We start from the raw sequence: 20,701 nt of genomic DNA on the forward strand, positions 1-20,701 counted from the left end.
TACAAGTAGGCAGAAAGGCAAAAGGAGGGAGGGAAGCAGGCTCCCTGCTGAGCAGAGAGCTGAGCAGAGAGCCCAATGATGGGCTCGATCCTAGCACCCCGGGATCATGACCTGAGCTGAAGGCAGAGGCTTTAACCCACTGAGCCACTCAGGCACCCCTGGATATGGACTTAAAGCTGTGTTCTTGCCATTGTACCATGAAGATGTTTACCACGTAAACATCTTTGGAAGCAACTTTAAAATCATTGCATGTAGTGGATCTGACAGCCATTGCTTGAATGAAAAAATACAGCTCTTCCCTGTGAATTTTTCAGGGGATGCAATTATTTGTTTTTAAGTTGTAGAAGGCCTCTTCAGAGGAATGAAATATGCATAAACCATTGTTACATACAGAGACGATTGAGCCTTTTGTCTCAATTCATGCCCTATTTAATTATAACCTGGTTTTAAATTCTGTGGCAGTGGGTTGGGAAGGAGGAAACGACCTAACATAGTCTTCCAGGTGTTCTAATACATTATCTCATTTAATCTTTGCCTTAAACCTGTGAGGTAGGTATTTTTGTCACATTTTATAGATGAGGAAGTCAGAGTTCGGGGAGATTAACCAATCTAAGATTTTGAGTTTACCAAATTGCTGAAATGGAATTCAGACACCAGAGCTTAGGCTCAAGCAACTACTGGGCTGTCTCTTTTACTTAGTGTGTGAATTCTTCCTTTTCTTTGCTCTTTTTAATTTCTAAGTTTTTCTGCTTTGTCTTGTTAGTCTGTTGAAGGATCTAGAATGATACATTGGAAGATGTACCTCAGACACTATCTAGGTTAAACTTTCATTTTATAAAAGAGGAAGCAGTTTCAGAGAGGGGAAATGTCAAGGCTGCAAGGTCACATGTAGAGTTTGTGTGAGAGTGGGAGCAAAAATGAAAACTCCCATTTCATGATTTCTGGTTCAAAATACCATACTACCCAGTGACACTGGCTCCTTAGCAACAGTGACACTGGCTCCTTAGCAAAGAGGGATAAGGTGGAAAAACAATGTCTCCCATGAATTCTCATTTATAAATTAAAAGGGGACTAAAAAGAACGAAACCCCATTCAGGGAGCACAACCAGCCATTGTTCTTGCTTTCGTGGAGGCTGACAGTGAAGACATTCAACAATAATCCGATAATCCCGTAAAATAAGCAGATAAACAAACGAAGATAAGTTTAGTAAAGGCATGAACAAAGAAGCTAGTCTTAGACTGGGAGTGGGTAGTTCAATGGGGAGGGAGGAGGGAACATTCCAGGATGAGCAAAGGCTGTGGGGATCAAATACGTAAAAGTAGGGCATTGGAAGCTAGAGTCAGAGAGGCAGGGCCAGTGGAGTGGCAGCTGAGGATGATGCGGGAGGCAAGTGCTAGACAGTGAAGACCCTGTGTAGAGCTCACTAAGGTTTTTACCCATTCAGCTTTAGGTAAACTTTAGGCAAATGCTCTGGGAACTCAGCAGAGGGATGGCTGTGGCTTGGAGTAGATAGAGAAATTCAAGTTGGCAGAAACCTGTAGTGGGAAGGGACACCTTCATGTTGAGCCACCAAATCCCCGGTTAGCTGTGATTCCCTCTCGTTGCCTTAGCTTATTTCTGCCCTAATTTATGTGCTTTTTTGGTCTCTAAGTTTCCTTTCTCTCTCCTTTGGGATGGTCGTTCATAGGGCTGTGCCCTCTCATTGCCTTCTCCCTTGGCACACTGTCTTTCACAGATGCACTTAAAAATCAGAGTTCGTCAGAGAGCTTTCGTGTGACCGCAGTCATGTCTGGGCCTCTCACTTTTCTTCTTGCTGTCTAATTGTGATTACCTAATCAGAAGTGCATTTTAAAGAAATTCCCTTTTCTTTTGACTCATTTTCTTTACAGAGTCAGAGTTGTCTCTGGTCTGAACTTGTTTCACAATTAAAAAAAAAAACTTGGATTACTTTTCTGGATTCTAAACCATGATTATTAAGTAGTGCTAGGGAAATATAAAAAATATAAAAAGAAAATAAAGCCTACAAACAATTAAATAACTAGAGGTATTCATTATTACTATTTTGGTGTATTTTCTTTCATTCTTTCCTTTTCCAAGGCATATATAGAATTGTTTTTATACAAATGGGATACTCTGAACATTTCAATATTTACTTTCCTGAAATCTGGGGACTGTATATCTGGTGGACTCTCCTTACCAAATATCCATTTGTGGGATTAATTGATAAATGTCTGTCTTCATTTCCTAGTCTCCCTTGCAGAGCTGGATTAAGGACCCATGGTTTTTTTTCTGGCCAAAGCATTGTGAGCAGGAAATGAGACGTGATTTGTTAGACTTCTAGGCTTATGCAATCAAGGGCCCATGTGTACTTCCATCATCTTTAATTTCGACTGGTGCAGCAACTTTGGAAGTCGTCTTCCAGGTGGTGTGGCTGCAAATGTATGAGACTAGAACAACCTTGTTTGACTTTGCATGAGTGAGAAACAAATCTTTAATTGTGTGAAGTCACTGAGATTTCAGAGTTTGTTACTATATATAGTAATATATATATAACCTAACCTATTCTGACTACTACTATGTATAAGTATCTTTCCCTTCTCTATCACAAACTCCAGGGTCACATCACTTTATCTCAAAATTCCTCTTTCACGTAATCAATTCCTTCTTGGACAGAATTGTGTCTAGATCAGTGTTCCTCTTTCCTCATTCTCCACTCTCTGGGAGGTGGATTTTCAAGTAACGTGAATCAAGAGCCCAATCAGATGCTTTCATTTTGAACAAATTCTGGGTCCAGACATAAAGATATAACAGTTCTGAAATTAAAAGGGCAGTAATAAACTGTTGAGTTAACATCCCAGATAGAAATCATATAGTAATTATATTAAACATCTAACATTTATATGGTACTTTATAGTTTTTCAAAACATTTTAAAAATAAATATCAATAGAAGCATCCGCTCTGATATGAAGCTGACTTATGCATGAAAATAATTAATAGCCAGGGTCTTATGCCCAGTGCATGGTTTTCTTCTCCCTCCTTTTGGTATAGATTCCTGGCTGTTGGGGAGGATGGGCCCCTGATTAGAGCAAGTGTGGCACAGGGCAGGGAATGGCAGGTGTGGCACACGGTGTGGTTGGAAAGGTGAGACTTGGATCTGGCTTTGACCCTAACCAGTTGCTGTGTGACCTACCTTTCTACACATTTCAGGGTTTTCCTTCTTTACAAAGGCAAGAGGTTGGACTGGATGACTACAGGGATTTTTGCAGCCATGGCTGTTCATTCCACACTTTATGACTATTCTGAACATAATCACATTGTCTTCGTGGTACCTCTACACTCTTGGGTATAAATAGAAACAAGTTCCATTTCTAGTATAGAAATATGTAATAGTTGCTGATAAGTTGGAAGGAAATGATAATTTTACTCCATGGATGATGACTCAGGCTTGATACAGATGAAGGATCATCTGGAGCCTTGATCACCCTTAAGGGAGTTTATGTGTCTGAATCAGAAAGTCTAGACAAGTTTTGCAGTATTTTGATTTAAAAAGATGAATATCCAAGGAAGAAATGTGATCTTACTTTCTCTTTTCTTCACTCTGCTGTCCATGGGATCTTAGTGCAGTTCCAAGGAGGTCATTATATCCCCTTCAAGGTTGCTCAAAGGCACTCTAGCTCCCCTGGGAGAGTCTAGACTCAGGAGCAGGACTTGGAGGCAGAGGAGAGCAGGAGTTACCACAGAGCAGAGTCGCATGAAACCTTCCTGAAGCCAGCTTGGCAGTCTGCTTCATAGTGAAGCATTGTATCAGAGGCCATGGGGGAAAAGAGGTGGCAGAGAATTCCACTTGCCCTTAATAAGCTTTTAACTTGTGGGGAAGATCTGCGCAGATGACTACAGTGCAAACAGAATAAAAGAAGGCTTTGGTTGCCTCATCTATAAAACTGGGCTGGTGATTCTTACTTCATAGGGTTTTGGAAGGATTAAATGAGATTGTGTTTGTGAGAGTGTTTAGTTCAGTGTTAGTTTCCTTTCTTTTCTCTCCAAGTGTCCAATGTTCTCCTGATTCTATACCTTTGCTCAGGCTGTGACCCCTTTGGGATTTATCCTGTACTCCCCCATCCATGGAATTAGAGCTTTCTTTACTCCTCTAGTCCAGGCCCTTCCTTGGCACAGAATGGAAAACATAGATTAGCTGCAGGGAATTTCCAATGTGGCTAACCAAAAATCAGGTTATAGTTAAAGGAATTCTAAGTAGAATGCAAGTTGTATCTCTGCTGATGGAGAGGCACGCATGATCATAGTTGCAATTTTGAAGAAAGTGGTAGTGTGAGATGCTCTGGAGATATATGCAAGGGAAGTGGGAGGGGGGAGGGAGGAAAACCTAATCTAGTCTGAAAGGTCATGGAAAGTCTCTCTGAGAAGGCAGCATCATGGATGAGAAGGGTAAGATTTATCCAGATGAAGGTGTGGGTAGATGTGAGAAAAGAGGTTAGTGTCTTGGGCAATGGGAACAGCAGGTGCATAGGCCTGAAAGCTAGAAGGACTTTGGTATCCTTCTGAAACTTAAAAGGGCCAGGGTGGCAGAAGCCCAGGGACTGAAGAGCAAAGTGGCAGGAAATACGGCTGAAGAGGTGGACATGGCCAGGTCATGGGCAACCCTGCAAACAGGTTAAGGACACTGGATATATCCTGAAGGCAGTTTTGAAGTGTGTTAAGCAAGCGATTGGCAAAATTAGTTTTGTGTTTTTAAAAGATCTGTCTGGGGCGCCTGGGTGGCTCAGTGGGTTAAGCCGCTGCCTTCGGCTCAGGTCATGATCTCAGAGTCCTGGGATCGAGTCCCGCATCGGGCTCTCTGCTCAGCAGAGAGCCTGCTTCCCTCTCTCTCTCTCTCTGCCTGCCTCTCCATCTACTTGTGATTTCTCTCTGTCAAATAAATAAATAAAATCTTAAAAAAAAAAAAAGATCTGTCTGGATTCTAAAGAGGAGAGACAGTGGGAAGAAGGTTAATGAATTGTCTGGGTGAGAAATGATGATGGCTTTGGACTTGTGTGGTGGCTGTGGAGATGGAGAGAAGTGGATGCATTTGAATTATTAGAAGGGTCAAATCATCAGGATTTGGTGATTGGTTAGAAATAGGGCATGAGGAAGATAGACAACTCAACAAAAAGTGCAGTCCCTTAGACAGATATTTGAGTTGTACATATTCTGGAAGCAGCAGTCAGGAATACCGAAGTACCATATTCTGAGAGAAATGCTGGCGGAATCGGAGAAAGTGGAATGGACTGTGAGGATCCCATGAAGAAAATCCCATGGGAGTTGCATGCATGGATTTGAAACTTGGAAGAGTCAACAGGCTAAGGCATGGAGTCTTGGCAGTGGGCACGAGGCTCAGGAGAGGGTGTGGAGGTGAGGCACTCCCACCAGTCAGAGCTGTGCATCCAGGGATGGCAGTCAGGGCAACTGGGAAGCAGAAGACCTGCTTGTCAGGAGGAAATGTAGAATGTGGTGTCCTGGGAGTGGAGAGCTGACTGCCTCGTCCATCTGCATGGAGATGCAGTTGGTGTGTCACACCCTTTCCAGTGCAGCCGCATCATGGTGGGCTCTCATGTGGCATGACTTGTTGCTCCTTCTAGCTTCTTCTGACCTTGTTTCAGCACTTTATTTTCAGTCACCAGTGTCCTGTTCTGTTCCCAGATCTTTCTTGACTTGGAGGAAAGTGATCTGGTAAACTATTTGATGTAAAATTTCCAGGACCTAATATGGTGCAACTTACAGACATATTTATGTCTTTTATTTTATTTAAAAATTTTTTTTAAATTTATTTGACAGACAGAGATCACAAGTAGGCAGAGAGTTAGGCAGAGAGAGAGAGGGAGGGAGGAGGAAGCAGGCTCCCTGCTGAGCAGAGAGCAGGATGTGGGGCTCAATCCCAGGACCCTGAGATCATGACCTGAGCCGAAGGCAGAGGCTTAAGCACTGAGCCACCCAGGCGCCCCACATATTTATGTCTTTTAAAAGAAGAGCTTGGAAAAAGCAGGGCTTTACTTTGGGCCTGGGCTTCTGGTCCACGGAGAAAAGCAAATACATGGGCATTAAGCTGCAATGAAATTTAAAATTTAAAAAATTAAGACTGGGCAGTATAACACTTTATTCAATACTTGAATAAATATCCTTTAAAAAATATATTTATTTATTTTGGAGGAGGAGGGGCAGAGGGAGAGGGAGAAAGAGTCTTAAGCAGACTCCATGCTGAGCGCAGAGCCTGCCAGGGCTCTTGATCCCATGATCCTGAGATCATGACTTGAGCTGAAACCAAGAGTCGGATGCTTACTTAACTATGCCACCCTGTGCCCCTTGAATAAACACCTTAAATCTAGTTCAGACTAGAGATAGAAGAGGAAAGAAACATTTGGCAGAGTATTTAAGAGACAGAGTGCTGTGTCAGAATAAGGAGAAAAGATTGGAGAGGTAGGTGGGGTAGGACCAAATTGTAGTGGGCTTTGCCTTATGTAATGTCTGAACTTTCATTTATGAGCAATGAGGAACACCTGGAGTGTTTCAAGCAGAGCAATGATATGATGTAGGAGTCTCACTGTGGTGAGTTTAATGGATTAGGCCAGGAAGTGAGTGAAACCACGAGATTGGTCTGCTCCTCCTGATGAAAGGTGGGAGAGCCAGGGCTGAGGGAAACAGACATGGGATGCTACAGTGGAAATGGACATGAAAGGCCCATGCAGGGAAGGAAGAACTAATGCGACATGTCCTGGGTGTGCAGGAGAGTAGAAAGAGGGACGCTAGGATGACATCAAGATGATAAAGAACTCGGGAGGAGGAAATAGTTTGGGGAGGAAAATGATGATTTAGGCTGTAGAGAGTTTGAGTCATCATATAACTGAATAGGTAAGTATTTCCTAGATTTCCCCATATTAGTTAGTTCTGCTTTCTCCTTAGGCCCTGGAAATTTTTATAGTGGCCTTGCAGAGTTTGGAAAGAAGAAATTCTTAGAAACAAAGTAAAAAGAGGGAAGTGACGTATTCATCCTCTCATAGATTTGAGGGAGGGAACAGGATTTCCTCAAATGTTGTCTGAGAGGTAGCAGATTACATTTTAAAGTCAAACTCCAGTATTTAAAATCAGAAGGGGCAAGTGTGGATTGATTAGTAAGTAGTGTTTGGGAACCAATAAGCCATTTAGAAAAAGAAAAAATTAAAAAGTTACATTCTCTACTTCATACAAATTAAATTCCAAATAAATAAAAGGCTTAAACATAAAGAAAAGTGACATCATAAAATGAACAAAAGAAAATAGAGGCAAATTTATCTAATCCTGGAGAGAAATTTCCTTAGGATGAATTTCTAAAAGTGGAATTCAGGGTCCAACGGTTTATGGCACTCTATTGCCAAATTGCCCTCCTGGAAGGTTGTGGCCCTTTATGCTCCTACCAGCCTTGTATGAAAGTGCTCACTTTCCCACACTTTGACCAGTGCTGGCTATTTTTGCTTTAAAAACATTTCATTAATTTTTTGTTAATGACTTTTACCTTTTTTATTGAAGGAGTTCAGCTTTTATTGTTAGCTTTTAAGAGCTCTTCATAAAATAATAATGTAAACTGATAGACACAAATGAAGTAAATATGTATTTTTCCATTTTGGTCTGCATTTCGGTTACTGAGGACTATCTGTATTATGATTCCATTTTATAAAAACAAAAAAGACTGACTCTGTATCTACCAGTATGTAAATGATAGAAATATTTTGGTAGTGGGGTCACAGATGTTTTTAATTTTCTTATTTGTAATTTTATTTTTAAAAATTTCTACAACAAACACATACTACTTTTGTCATTCTCCATTAAAGTCTAATTTAGCATTTTCTGTCCTCACTCTTCAGTTTCATTAAATGAAGTCTTTAGAAAACTCCTAGTATGTGTCTGACCATAGACTATTTAGAATTTGGGTGCTGTTTTCCTAGTTCCACCTCTTCCTCAGTTGCAACATTTAAAACATGTTGCAAAACATTAAAAAACATTTAAAATATTAAAAAATGTCTTTCCCAATTTTTTATGAAAATTTTATAAAGAGGGACGCCTGGGTGGCTCCGTCCGTTAAGTGTCTGCCTTTGCCTCAGGTCATGATCCCAGGATCCTGGGATCAAGTCCAGCATTGGGTTCCCTGCTCAGTCCCCACTCAGTCTGCTTTTCTCTCTGCCTGCTGCTCCTCCTGCTTGTCCTCTCTCTCTCTGACAAATAAATAAAATCTTTAAAAAAAAAAGGAAATTTTATAAAGTGATCTTCCTCTGGCCTTCAGTTCTTAGGAATTGGACTTCAGACTTCTTCTGGACTTCTGAAGTTGGCAGATTGGGAGGTAAGCTTCTCTTTATATTGGATAACTTGGTGGCTTTTTGGGTAGCAGACCCTTATATAAAGTTCTTCCAAAGTTTATCTCTCCCCAGCTGAACTGGCCTCATGCAAAGTGTTACTTAATATTCTGGGAAATCTTCCAACCCAACTCTCACCACTCTAATTGAGCCAGACTCTGGGACTCATTACTTTATCACCATCCACTGGGTTGCTTCGGTGCATTCTTTCTTACGTCTAATTTAGCATTTTCTGTCCTCACTCATTCATTTTTCATCAATCAAAGTCTTTAGAAAACTCCTAATATGTGCCTGATCTTCTACCTTTTAAAATTTGGGTGCTGTTTTCCTAGTCCTTTCTCTTCCTCAGGGTAGGAGTAACTTCTGTTGTGTTCCTGCAAAGATGAGGGTGATTTGAGAAATGAGACACTTGTATCTTTGTGAAGCAGTCCACTCTACAGGTGGAAATCTCTGTCATTAGAATGTTCTTCCTCTGGTGGACCAAAAGCTATGAGCTACACTGAGTCCCTTCTGTTTATCCAAAATATGCTCTCAAAGATGCATAGATGTTCTGATACTGCAGGAGAGCATCTCAGCAATGTGATGACATCTGTTATATGCTCCCCTAAGCCTTCTCTAACTGCTCCTCACATTGCTTGCTTCTTCGACCCCTCATTGAGCTAGTTACTCTGAGCAGTGCAGGGTTTGTGTATCCAGGGCCCTCCTGAAATATGGTAGACTTTCAAATACTTTGGTGTAAAGGCAGTGTGGTTTGGCCTTTCTACTTCTTGTGGATTGGGTCTTAGTTGATCTCCAGTGGAGCAGTGGTGAACCAGATTTTTCTTTTTTTAAATCCTCAGCAACTTTGTCACAACCTTGTCTCCAGAGGCAAGACCAGGCCAAACCAGCTTGTAACTAATTCTATTTACTGTAAAAAGACTCATCAATCAAGCAACAAGTATTTTCTCTATGACCGGCATTGTTCTGGGTGCTGAAGAAGATACCAATGTAACCCTAGACTCTCTGGGCCTCATTATCACCTATAAGAATGTCTAAAAAGAAAAAGACTGACCCTACCAAGCATTGATGGTGATGATGAAGAAATAGGACTTTTATACACTGCTGATGGGAATGCAAAATGGTACAAACACTTTGGGGAACAATTTGACAGGTTCATAAAAAGCCAAACATGTAACTACCGTATGATCTAGCCCTTCCACTACCAGGTTTTTATCTACCCGCATGGAATAAAAGCATGGGTTTCTACCAGTATTCCTACAGGAATATTCATAGCAACATTATTTGTCATTACTAAAAATGGAAACAATGCAATGTCATCAACAAGTGAATGAATAAACAAAGTATGGTACATTCATACAATGGAATATTATTCAGCAATGAAAAGGAATGGACTAATGATACATACAACAATATGGATGAATCTCAAAATAATTATGCTCAAAGAAGCCAGGCATGAAAGGCTACATTATATATGATTTCATAAAGTTCTAGAAAATGCAAACTCATTTGTGGGACAGAAAGCTTCGGTAGTTGTCTTGTGTTAGGGTGCAGGGAGGAGGAGGGAAGGTTATAAAGGGGTAGGAAGAAACTTTTTTTTTGAGGAAACTTTTGAGGGTAATGTGTACGTTCATTATCATGAGTGTGATGATAGTTTCACTGGTGTATGCCTATGTCACAATGATCAAATTGTATACCTTCAATTTGTGCAGTTTTTTTTTATGTTACCAGACTATTTGTAGAAAAACAAAGACTCTCTAGGCCTCACAACTATCTGGGTATAAAGGAATTGTAATAATAGTTCATTCAAGCTCCCTTAGCTCCTGTTCCCTTTTGACCAGGAACTTGGAGGCTCACCCTGCAAATCTTACCTTGCTTATCTTAGAGTCCTTTGATGCTATCTCACATATAAATCAGTCTGGCAGCTCCAGTTCCCACATGGTACTACCCCTGCTCTTGGTGAGAGCAGCCTGAGATGCTGAGAGAGCACAGCACTGGCTTGGTGTTGGGACCAACAGAGAAGGCTGGTGTCCACACCAGAGGCCTCTCTCTCCCAGAGAGGCTGTGTATGTATACAAGTATTGAAGCTATCTGCATTTGTGCTAAAGAGTAAAGAACACATTAACTGCTTCCCTCTGTGTCCTGGGTGCTTTTACATCCGTAGCTCACAGAATCTGGTGAAATAACTCCTACAAGCCCCTTTCTCCATGATTTCTTCTGCCTGAGCAAAAGCGTCAACTAAAGAAGGATGCCATGCTGTTTTCTCAGGGCTGATTCCTCTGCAGGTTCTCCCATGCCTGCATACAGATCAGTTCATGTCAGTGAATGACTTCCTGATGCTTGCCCCACCCTCTCATCGGACCTGCTTGGACAAATCGTATGCAAGCACCAGTACCACCTAGGGTACTCCCACTCTGTGGAGAGGTTTGGTTTCTCTGGCAAACACCAGGGATGGAAGACTTTCCCCTGTTCCCACTGCCTCTTCCTAGGTTCCAAGTCAGGGGAGAAAGGGCAGACAATAGAGGGGAAGGAGGAAAGAGTAAAGAAATAGTTATTTTTCCCTTCCCAGAGCTATAGATTAGGCTGAACAGGGGAAGGCAAGAAACTCTGAATTAGGTATGAAATTGTGTTCTTCTCCCTTCTGTCCATTCCTCATCCATTCTCATCATGAAAATTTTCAAACATACAGATAGTTCTAAAGAATGGCACAATGAACATCTGCATAGCCATCTTCCGAAACCAAGAATCCTCAGTGTTTTGTCATATTTGCTTCATATGTGTGTGCATGGGCACATATGTGTGCATACACACCCACACAGAGACAGGCTAATGTTTGGTTGGATAATAATTCTAGGCTGAAATTAGTTTTCCTTTAGGATTTTGAAGGCATTGCTCAATTTTCTTCTAGTCTCCAATATTGCTTCTGATAAGTCTTATGCCATTCAAATGCTCAATTATTTCCATGTGACTGTTGCTTTCTATCTGGAATATTGTAGGATTATCTCTTTATCTCCAGTGTTCTGAAATCTCATTGGGTGGGTGTTTTTTCATTCATTATGCTAGATACTCAATGGGAACATTACCATCTGGAAACACTTGTTTTTCAAGTTCTGAAAATTTTATGAATTATTTGATCAAGTGCCTTTTCTCTCAGTTTTTTCTATCTTTCCTTTTCTCTGGAATCTCTTGTTTTTGACTTCAGAGTTTCCTGGACCTGTCCTCTAATATTCTCACTGATTCAATTCTGTCTTTATCCTTTTGCATTACTTTCTGAGAGATTTGCTTAACGTTTTTTAAAAATTATTTTTATTAATATATAATGTAAATATTATACATTATATATTATATATAAAATATAATGTATATATATGTAATGTATATATATGTATATATATATACATATATAATGTATATATATGTATATATAATGTATATATATATATGTATTATATATATACATATGTATATATATAATATATAATGTATATATATGTATATATATATATATTATATATGTATATATATATTATACACCAGGGGATGCAGGTCTGTGAATTGTCAGACTTACACAGTTCACAGCACTCTCCATATCACATACCCTCCCCAATGTCCATAACCCAATCACCCTCCCCATACCCCACTCCCCCAGCAACCCTCAGTTTGTTTTGTGAGATTAAGAGTCTCTTATGGTTTGTCTCCCTCCTGATCCCATCTTGTTTCATTTTTTTCCTTCCCTACCCCCCAAACCTACCCCCAAAACTCCCCATTCTGCCTCTCAAATTCCTCATATCAGGGGGATCATATGATAATTGCCTTTCTCTGATTGACTTATTTTGCTCAGCATAATACCCTCTAGTTCTATCCACATCATTGCAAATGGCAAGATTTCATTTCTTTTGATGGCTGCATAGTATTCCATTGTGTGTGTGTGTGTATATATATATATATATATATATGGAAAAAGAAGATGTGAGATAGATAGATAGATCTATCTATCTATCTCACATCTTCTTCCATTCATCTTCTTTTTCCATTCATCTGTTGATGGACATCTAGGCTCTTTCCGTAGTTTGGCTATTGTGGACATTGCTGCTATAAACATTTGGGTGCACGTGCCCCTTCGGATTACTACATTTGTATCTTTAGAGTAAATACCCAGTAGTGTGATTGCTGGGTCATAGGGTAGCTCTATTTTCAACTTTTGGAGAAACCTCTATGCTGTTTTCCAGAGTGGTTGCACCAGCTTGCTTTAGGTAGCATAGACATTTTCACAATATTTGTTCTTCCAATCCATGAGCATGGAACGTTTTTCCATTTCTTTGTGTCTTCCTCAATTTCTTACATGAGTACTTTATAGTTTTCTAAGTACAGATTCTTTGCCTCTTTAGTTAGGTTTATTCCCAGGTATCGTATGGTTTTGAGTGCAATTGTAAATGGGATCAACTCCTTAATTTCTCTTTCTTTTGTCTTCTTGTTGGTGTATAGAAATGCAACTGATTTCTGTGCATTGATTTTATATCCTGACACTTCACTGAATTCCTGTACGAGTTCTAGCAGTTTTGGAGTGGAGTCTTTTGGGTTTTCCACATAAAGTATCATATCATCTGCAAAGAGTGATAGTTTGACTTCTTTGCTGATTCAGATCCCTTTAATTTCTTTATGTTGTCTGATTGCTGAGGCTAGGACTTCTAGTACTATGTTGAATAGCAGTGGTGATAATGGACATCCCTGCCATGTTCCTGACCTTAGGGGAAAAGCTATCAGTTTTTCCCCATTGAGAATGATATTTGCTGTGGTTTTTCATAGATGGCTTTGATGAGATTGAGGTATGTACACCTACACTTTGAAGAGTTTTGATCAAGAAATGATGCTGTACTTTGTCAAATGCTTTTTTGGCATCTATTGAGAGTATAAAATGGTTCTTGTTCTTTCTTTTATTAATGTATTGTATCACATTGATTGATTTGTGGATGTTGAACCAACCTTGCAGCCCAGGAATAAATCCCGCTTGATTGTGGTGAATAATCCTTTTAATGTACTGTTGGGTCCTATTGGCTAATATTTTGGTGAGAATTTTCACATCTATGTTCATCAAGGATATTGGTCTGTAATTCTCTTTTTTGATGGGTCTTTGATGGTTTTGGGATCAAGGTAATGCTGGCCTCATAAAATGAGTTTGGAAGTTTTTCTTTCATTTCTATTTTTTGGGAACAGTTTCAGGAGAATAGGTATTAATTTTTCTTTAATGTTTGGTAGAATTCCCCTGGGAAGCCATCTGGCCCTGGGCTCTTTTTTGTTGGGAGATTTTTGATGACTGCTTCCATCTCCTTACTGGTTAGGGTCTGTTCAGGTTTTCTAGTTCTTCCTGGTTCAGTTTTGGTAGTTTACATGTCTCTAGGAATGCATCCTTTTTCCCAGATAGTCAAATTTGCTGGCATATAGTTGCTCATATGTTCTTATAATTGTTTGTATTTGTTTGGTGTTGGTTGTGATCTCTCCTCTTTCATTCATGATTTTATTTATTTGGGTCCTTTCTCTTTTCTTTTTGTTAAGTCTGGCCAGGGGTTTATCAATCTTATTAATTCTTTCAAAGAACAAGCTTTTAGTTTCATTGATTTGTTCTACTGTTCTCTTTTGGTTTTTCTTTCATTGATTTCTGCTCTGATATTGATTATTTCTCCTCTCCTTCTGGGTTTAGGCTTTCTTTGCTGTACTTTCTCCAGCTCCTTTAGGTGTAGGGTTAAGTTGCATAGCTTTCTTGTTTCTTAAGAAAGGCTTGTATGGCTATATACTTTCCTCTCAGGACCACCTTTGCTGTGTCCCACATATTTTGAGCAGTTGTGTTTTCATTATCATTTATTTTCATAAATTTTTTCAATTCTTCTTTAATTTCCTGGTTGATATATTCCTTCTTTAGTAGGGTATTCTTTAGCCTCCATGTATTTGAATTCTTTATGACTTTCCTCTTGTGATTGAGTTCTAGCTTCAGAGCATTCTGGTCTGAAAATATGCAGGGAATGATCCCAATCTTTTGGTAGAGCTGTTTTGTGACCCAGGATGTGATCTATTCTGCAGAATGTTCAATGTGCGCTAGAGAACAATGTGTATTCTGTTGCTTTGAGATGGAATGTTCTGAAGATATCTGTGATGTCCATCTGGTCCAGTGTGTCATTTAAGGCCTTTATTTCCTTGTTGATCTTTTGCTTGGTTGATCTGTCCATTTCAGTGAGGGAGGTATAAAAGTCTCCTATTATTATTGTATTATTGTCAATGTGTTTCTTTGATTTTGTTATTAATTGGTTTATGTAATTGGCTGCTCCCATGTTAGGGGCATAGATATTTAAAATTGTTAGATCTTCTTGTTGGACAGACCCTTTGAGTATGATATAATACCCTTCCTCATCTCTTATTATATAGTCTTTGGCTTAAAATCTAATTTATCTGATGTAAGGATTGCCACCCCAGCTTTCTTTTGATGTCCATTAGCATGGTAAATTGTTTACCATGTTTCCACACCCTCACTTTAAATCTGGAGGTGTCTTTGGGTCTAAAATGAGTTTCTTGTAGACAGCATATTGATGGGTTTTGTTTTTTTATCCATTCTGATACCCTGTGTCTTTTGATTGGGGCATTTAGCCCATTTAATTCAGTGTAACTATTGAGAGATATGAATTTAGTGCCATTGTATTGTTTATAAGGTTAATGTTACTGTATATTGTCTCTCTTCCTTTCTGGTCTACTATTTTTAGGCTCTCTCTTTGCTTAGAGGACCCCTTTCAATATTTCTTGTAGGGCTGGTTTGGTGTTTGCAAATTATTTAGTTTTTGTTTGTCCTGGAAGCCTTTTATCTCTCCTTCTATTTTCAGTGATAGCCTAGATGGATATAGTATTCTTGGCTGTATATTTTTCTCATTTAGTGCTCTGAATATATCATGCCAGTTTTTTCTGGCCTGCTAGGTCTCTGTGGATAAGTCTGCTGCCATTCTAATATTTTTACCATTGTATGTTACTTCTTGTCCCGAGCTGCTTTCAGGATTTTTTCTTTGTCAATAAGACTTGTAAGTTTTACTATTAGATGATGGGGTGTGGACCTATTTTTATTGATTTTGAGAGGAGTTCTCTGTGGCTCCTGGAGTTTGATGCTTGTTCTCATTGCCATATTAGGGGAATTCTCTACTATATTTTGCTCCAGTATACCTTTTACCTTCTCTCTCTTTCTTCTTGGGATCCCAATTTTTCTAATATTGTTTTGTCTTATGGTATTGCTTATCTCTTGAATTCTCCCCTCGTGGTCCAGTAGCTGTCTCTCTTTTGCTCAGCTTCTTTTTACTCCATCATTTGGTCTTCTATGTCACTAATTCTCTCTTCTGCTTCATTAATCCTAGCAGTAAGAGCCTCCATTTTTTATTGCACCTCATTAATAGCTTTTTTGATTTCAGCTTGGTTAGATTTTAGTTTTTTTATTTCTCCAGAAAGGGCTTTTATTTCTCTAGGCAGGGTTTCTCTAATATCTTCCATGTCTTTTTCAAGCCCAGCTAGCAGCTTGAGAATCATCATTCTGAACTCTAGATCTGACATATTACCAATGTCTGTATTGATTATGTCCCTAGCCTTTGGTACTGCCTCTTTTTCTTTTCTTTTCTTTTTTTTTTTTTTGTGGTGAGTTTTTCTGCCTTATCATTTTATCCAGATAAAAATATATGAACGAGAGAATAAAATACTAAAAGGGTGGCAAAGACCCCAGAAAAATTTACACTAACCAAGTCAGAAGAGATCCCAAATCAGGGGGAGAAGAAGGGGGGTAAAAAGAAAGGAAAATTTTTTTTTATAAACATATATATAAATAAATTTTAATATATATGTATATATATATATATATATATATATATATATATATATTGGACTGGTGAATAAAACAGAGCTACCCACTTGATTTTGGGTATATTTTGGTCTCTTAGAAGAAACTACCTCCCAAAATAAAAAAAAAAAAGAAAAATATGTATTCAAAAATAAGGGTAAACAAGACAGGGAGATGGAATATGACTGTAAAGATGAAAATTTTAAAAAAATTCTAAAAAAGGAATTGATAAGGTAAGTTTTTTGGGAAAAGAAAGAAAAAAAAAGTGGAGAGACTATGCTCAGGCTGGAGACTAGAACAAAGCCATGTGCTAGATTTAGGGTATATTTTGATCTATTAGAAGAAATTGTATCCCAAAATTTTTAGAAAAAAAAAAAAACCTTATATGTATACAAAAAATAATGTTAAATAATATGAAGGATAAAATATGACTATAATAATGAAGGTTTAAAAAGATTTTTTAAAGAAAGATATTGTTTAGATAAACTAGCTAAAAAATGTTAAAAGAGGAAAAAGGAAAAGTTAAAAAATTAGAATAAGAAAAAAATAAAATTAAAAAAATTTAATTTAACTTTGCAAGACTGAAGAATCATGGGGAGAAAGCCATGAATTCCATGCATTGCTTTCCCCTAGCTCTAGAGTTCTGCTGTTTTCCTTGATTGGTGAGCTTGGTCTTGGCTGGATGTTTTTGCTGATCTTCTCTGGGAGGGGCCTGTTGTAATGATTCTCAAGTGTCTTTGCCCAAGGCAGAATTGTGGTGCCCTTGCCAGGGGCAGGGCTAAGTAATCTGCTTGGCTTCACTCTTTGGAGCTTTTGTTCCTTGAATGCTTCCTGTAGAGCTCTGGAGGATGGGAATGAAAATGGCGGACTCCAGTCTCTGGCAGGAGGAGCCGAGAGCTTGGGGCCCCACTCCTCAGTGCACCCACAGAGAAAAGCGGTTAATCACTCCCATCTCCATGGTCTCTGGCCACGCTCTGAGCTCACCCAGCCTGTGACTGAGTGTTTCTCTCTCTCTGGTGCATGGTCCCATTTGTAGTCTACAAACCCAGCAGATTCCTGCCATGCTGCTCCAGAGGAGGAGGAAGGTGAGTCTCCCCAGATCTGCCACTTGTGGTGTCCCTACTCAAAGAGCAGTGGTCCAACTGTGTCATGGATCATTGTTTAAGGTAACCCCGATTGGAGAGCTCACTCCTTGGCTCTGTCTCTGTAGTCAGCTTCCCCACTCCAATATCTGGGAGCTCTGCCACACTCAGATACCCCCAATCTTTTTGTGACCCCATGGGACCTGAGACCACACTGTCCCTGCAAGGGCTCTACCCCTGCTTAGCCCCTGGAGTGATGTCCCTTGGTGGAGTAGACTTCTGAATGTTCTGATTTTGTGCTTCACTGCTCTGTGGCTTTCCAGGAGCCACCCCCCCAACTCCGCTCCACCCCACAGTCTATCTTCCTGTCACTTTGGATTCACTCTCTGTGTCCTACCTTTCAGAAAGTGGTCGATTTTCTGTTCCTAGAATTGCTGCTCTTCTCTTCTGTCTTCTATTGAGTTTGTAGGTGTTTGGTGGAATGGTTTGGTAACTAGCTGAACTGCGATCTGATGTCATCTCAGTCTGCTACTCTTCTGCCATCTTACCTCTCCATCGAGATTTGCTTAACATTTTCTCCATTTTTTAAAATTAAGTTTTCATATTTTCTTGTTCTTTGAATATTTTTCTCTCCCCTCTCCCTGGTAGTATTTTGTTCTTGTTTCTTCATTCTATTATTACTTTGAGGATATTCATAATAGTTATTTCAGGTTTCTTCCCTGCTTTAAAAAAAAATTCTGGTGTAATTAACATACCATATTATATTAGTTTCAGGTGTACAATATTGTGATTCAACAATTCTATATATTTTTCAGTGCTCATCACAATAAGTGTACTCTTAATCCCCTTCATCCATTTCACCCGTCCCTTCTCCAACTTCCCTTCTGTTAACACTTCTTTGTTCTCTATAATGAAGAGTCTGGTTTTTGGTTTATCTCTCTCTTTTTTCCCTTTATTCAGTTGTTTTGTTTCTTAAATTCTTCATATGAGTGAAATCATAAGGTATTTGTTTTTCTCTGGCATATTTCACTTAGCATTATCAATGCTGAGATCCATCAATATTGTTGCAAATGGCAAGATCTCATCTTTTTAAATGGCTGAATAATATTCTAGTGTGTATGTGTGTGTGTGTATGTTGTGTGTGTGTATCTCACATCCTCTTTATTGATAGACATTTATGTTGCTTCCATAATTGGGTTATTGTAAATATTGCTGTAATAAACATAGGGTGTATATATCTTTTCAAATTAGTGTTTTTATATTCTTTGAGTAAATACCCAATAGTGGAATTACTGGATCATATGGTAATTCTATTTTTAATTTTTGAGGAACCTCCATGCTGTTTTCCACACCAGCTGCACCAGTTTGTTTTCTCACTATCAGTAAGAGAGGATTACTCTTTCTCTTTATCCTTGCCAACACTTGTTCTTTTTTGTGCTTTTGATTTTAGCTGTTTTGACAAATATGATTTGTAGTTTTGATTTGCATTTCCCTGATGATGAGTGATGTCTGTTGAACATCTGTATGTTTTCTTTGGAGAAGTGTCTGTTCATGTCTTTTGCCCAATTTTTAATTGGATTATTTGGTTTTTGGTGTTGAGTTGTGTAAGTTATTTATATATTTTAGATACTAATCCTTTATCAGATATGTCATTTGCAAATATCTTCTCCCATTTGGTAGGTTGTCATTTAGTTTTGTTGATTGTTTCCTTTGTTGTGCAGAAGTTTTTTATTTTAATATAATCCCAATAGTTTATTTGCTTTTATTTTTCTTGCCTCAGGAGACATGTCTAGAGAAATGTTGCTATGGACAATGTCAGAAATTACTGCCTGTGTTCTTTTCTATGATTTTTATGGTTTCATGTCTTACATTTGTGTCTTTAACCCATTTTGAGCTTATTTTTATGTATGGTTTAAGGAAGTGATCTAGTTTCTTTCTTTTGTGTGTAGCTGTCCAGTGTTCCCAATACCATTTGTTGAAGGGACTGTCTTCCTTCCATTGTATAGTCTTGCCTCTTTTTTTAAAGATTAATTGACCATATAATCTGGGTTTATTTCTGAGTTACTCATTCTGTTCTATTGATCTATGTGTCTATTTTTTGTGCCAGGGCCATACTGTTTTGATTACTATAACTTTGTAGTATATCTTGAAGTCTGGGATTGTGATACCTCCAGTTTTTTTCTTTTTCAAGATTTCTTTGGCTATTTAGGGTCTTTTGTGGTTCCATACAAATTTTAGGATTGTTTGTCCTAGTTCTGTGAAATATGCTGTTGGTATTTTGATAGGGATTTCATTAAATTTGTAGATTGTTTCAGGTGGTAATTGATAATTTAACAATATTTGTTCTCCCAGCCCATAAGCATGGATTATCTTTCCATTTGTGTCATCTTCAATTTCTTTTAGCAGTGTTTTATAGTTTTCAGAGTTTGATTGGTTTGTTTTGATAGCCATCTTACAAAAGCTTTCTGCAGAAGTTTAATAGCTTTACTGCTTATATTCAAGAGTATGTAATTTTTTAAAAAAAGATTTTATTTATTTATTTGACAGTGATCACAAGTAGGCAGAGAGGCAGGCAGAGAAAGAGGAAGGGAAGCAGGCTCCCTGCTGAGCAGAGAGCCCGATTCGGGGCTCGATCCCAGGACCCTGGGATCATGACCTGAGCCGAAGGAAGAGGCTTTAACCCAGTGAGCCAGGTGCCCCAAGAGTACATAATTTGAAAGCAGACTGGAAGCACTGAGTATCTGTGAGGTCTGTTGGCTGTTAAGTGCTGTTATTTGATAACCTGGCAGGGCCATTGCTTTGGAGAAACCTTAATATTAGTATTGACTTTCTTCCCCAGGGAATTTTCTTTTAGTTTCCTGCCTAGAGGGTAAAAGCCTGGCAACCATCCTTGTGGGAATAAGGCCTGGGATTCTCAAGATCATGCTGCATGCTTTCATTAATCATGTTGTTTTCAATATTTTTCTCCCACCTTCAAATGTGCCTGGTGTCCCCACACCCCTTTATCTTACATTTTCTACAGAATAAACTTGTTGTCTTCTACTAATATGGGAAAGGTAATCTGTGGATATAACTATTAGTAAAATAATTATCATGCTGTTCTTTAAAAGACTGAACCAGTCAGCAACAAATGAGTTTCCTCACAACTCTGCCAGCACTTTTAAAAGACAGTGTTATTGATGTAAAACTGACATATAATAAGCTGCATATATTTAAATGGCACAGCTTCTGTTTTGACACATCCCCTTTGAAACCATCACTGCTGTCAAGATAGGGAACATATTCATTACCTGTTTCATCAGGCCTCTTTGCAATTCCTTCTTCTCCTCTTCTTCATTCCCAAGCAAACACTGACCTATTTTCTGTCACTGTAGTTGACATTTTCTA

The 20,701-nt window shown here is 38.8% G+C and overlaps 1 protein-coding gene across 3 annotated transcripts in view; it reads left to right on the forward strand.

Annotated features, from left to right (window-relative positions):
• Positions 1–20,701, forward strand: part of LOC309870862 (interleukin-36 gamma-like) — a 163,673-nt gene that overhangs the window by 16,456 nt on the left and 126,516 nt on the right. The window contains exon 1 of one of the 3 annotated variants that reach the window (XM_082743433.1): positions 17,052–17,317. The exons of the other annotated variants lie outside the window; for them this stretch is intronic. The gene's annotated coding sequence lies outside the window, so the exon portion shown is untranslated. Of the gene's footprint in view, positions 1–17,051; positions 17,318–20,701 lie in introns of those variants that run through there. 3 annotated transcript variants of the gene reach the window in all.

The sequence above is a fragment of the Mustela nivalis genome, assembly GCF_964662115.1.
Source record: "Mustela nivalis genome assembly, chromosome: 8".
NCBI lineage: Eukaryota > Metazoa > Chordata > Mammalia > Carnivora > Mustelidae > Mustela > Mustela nivalis.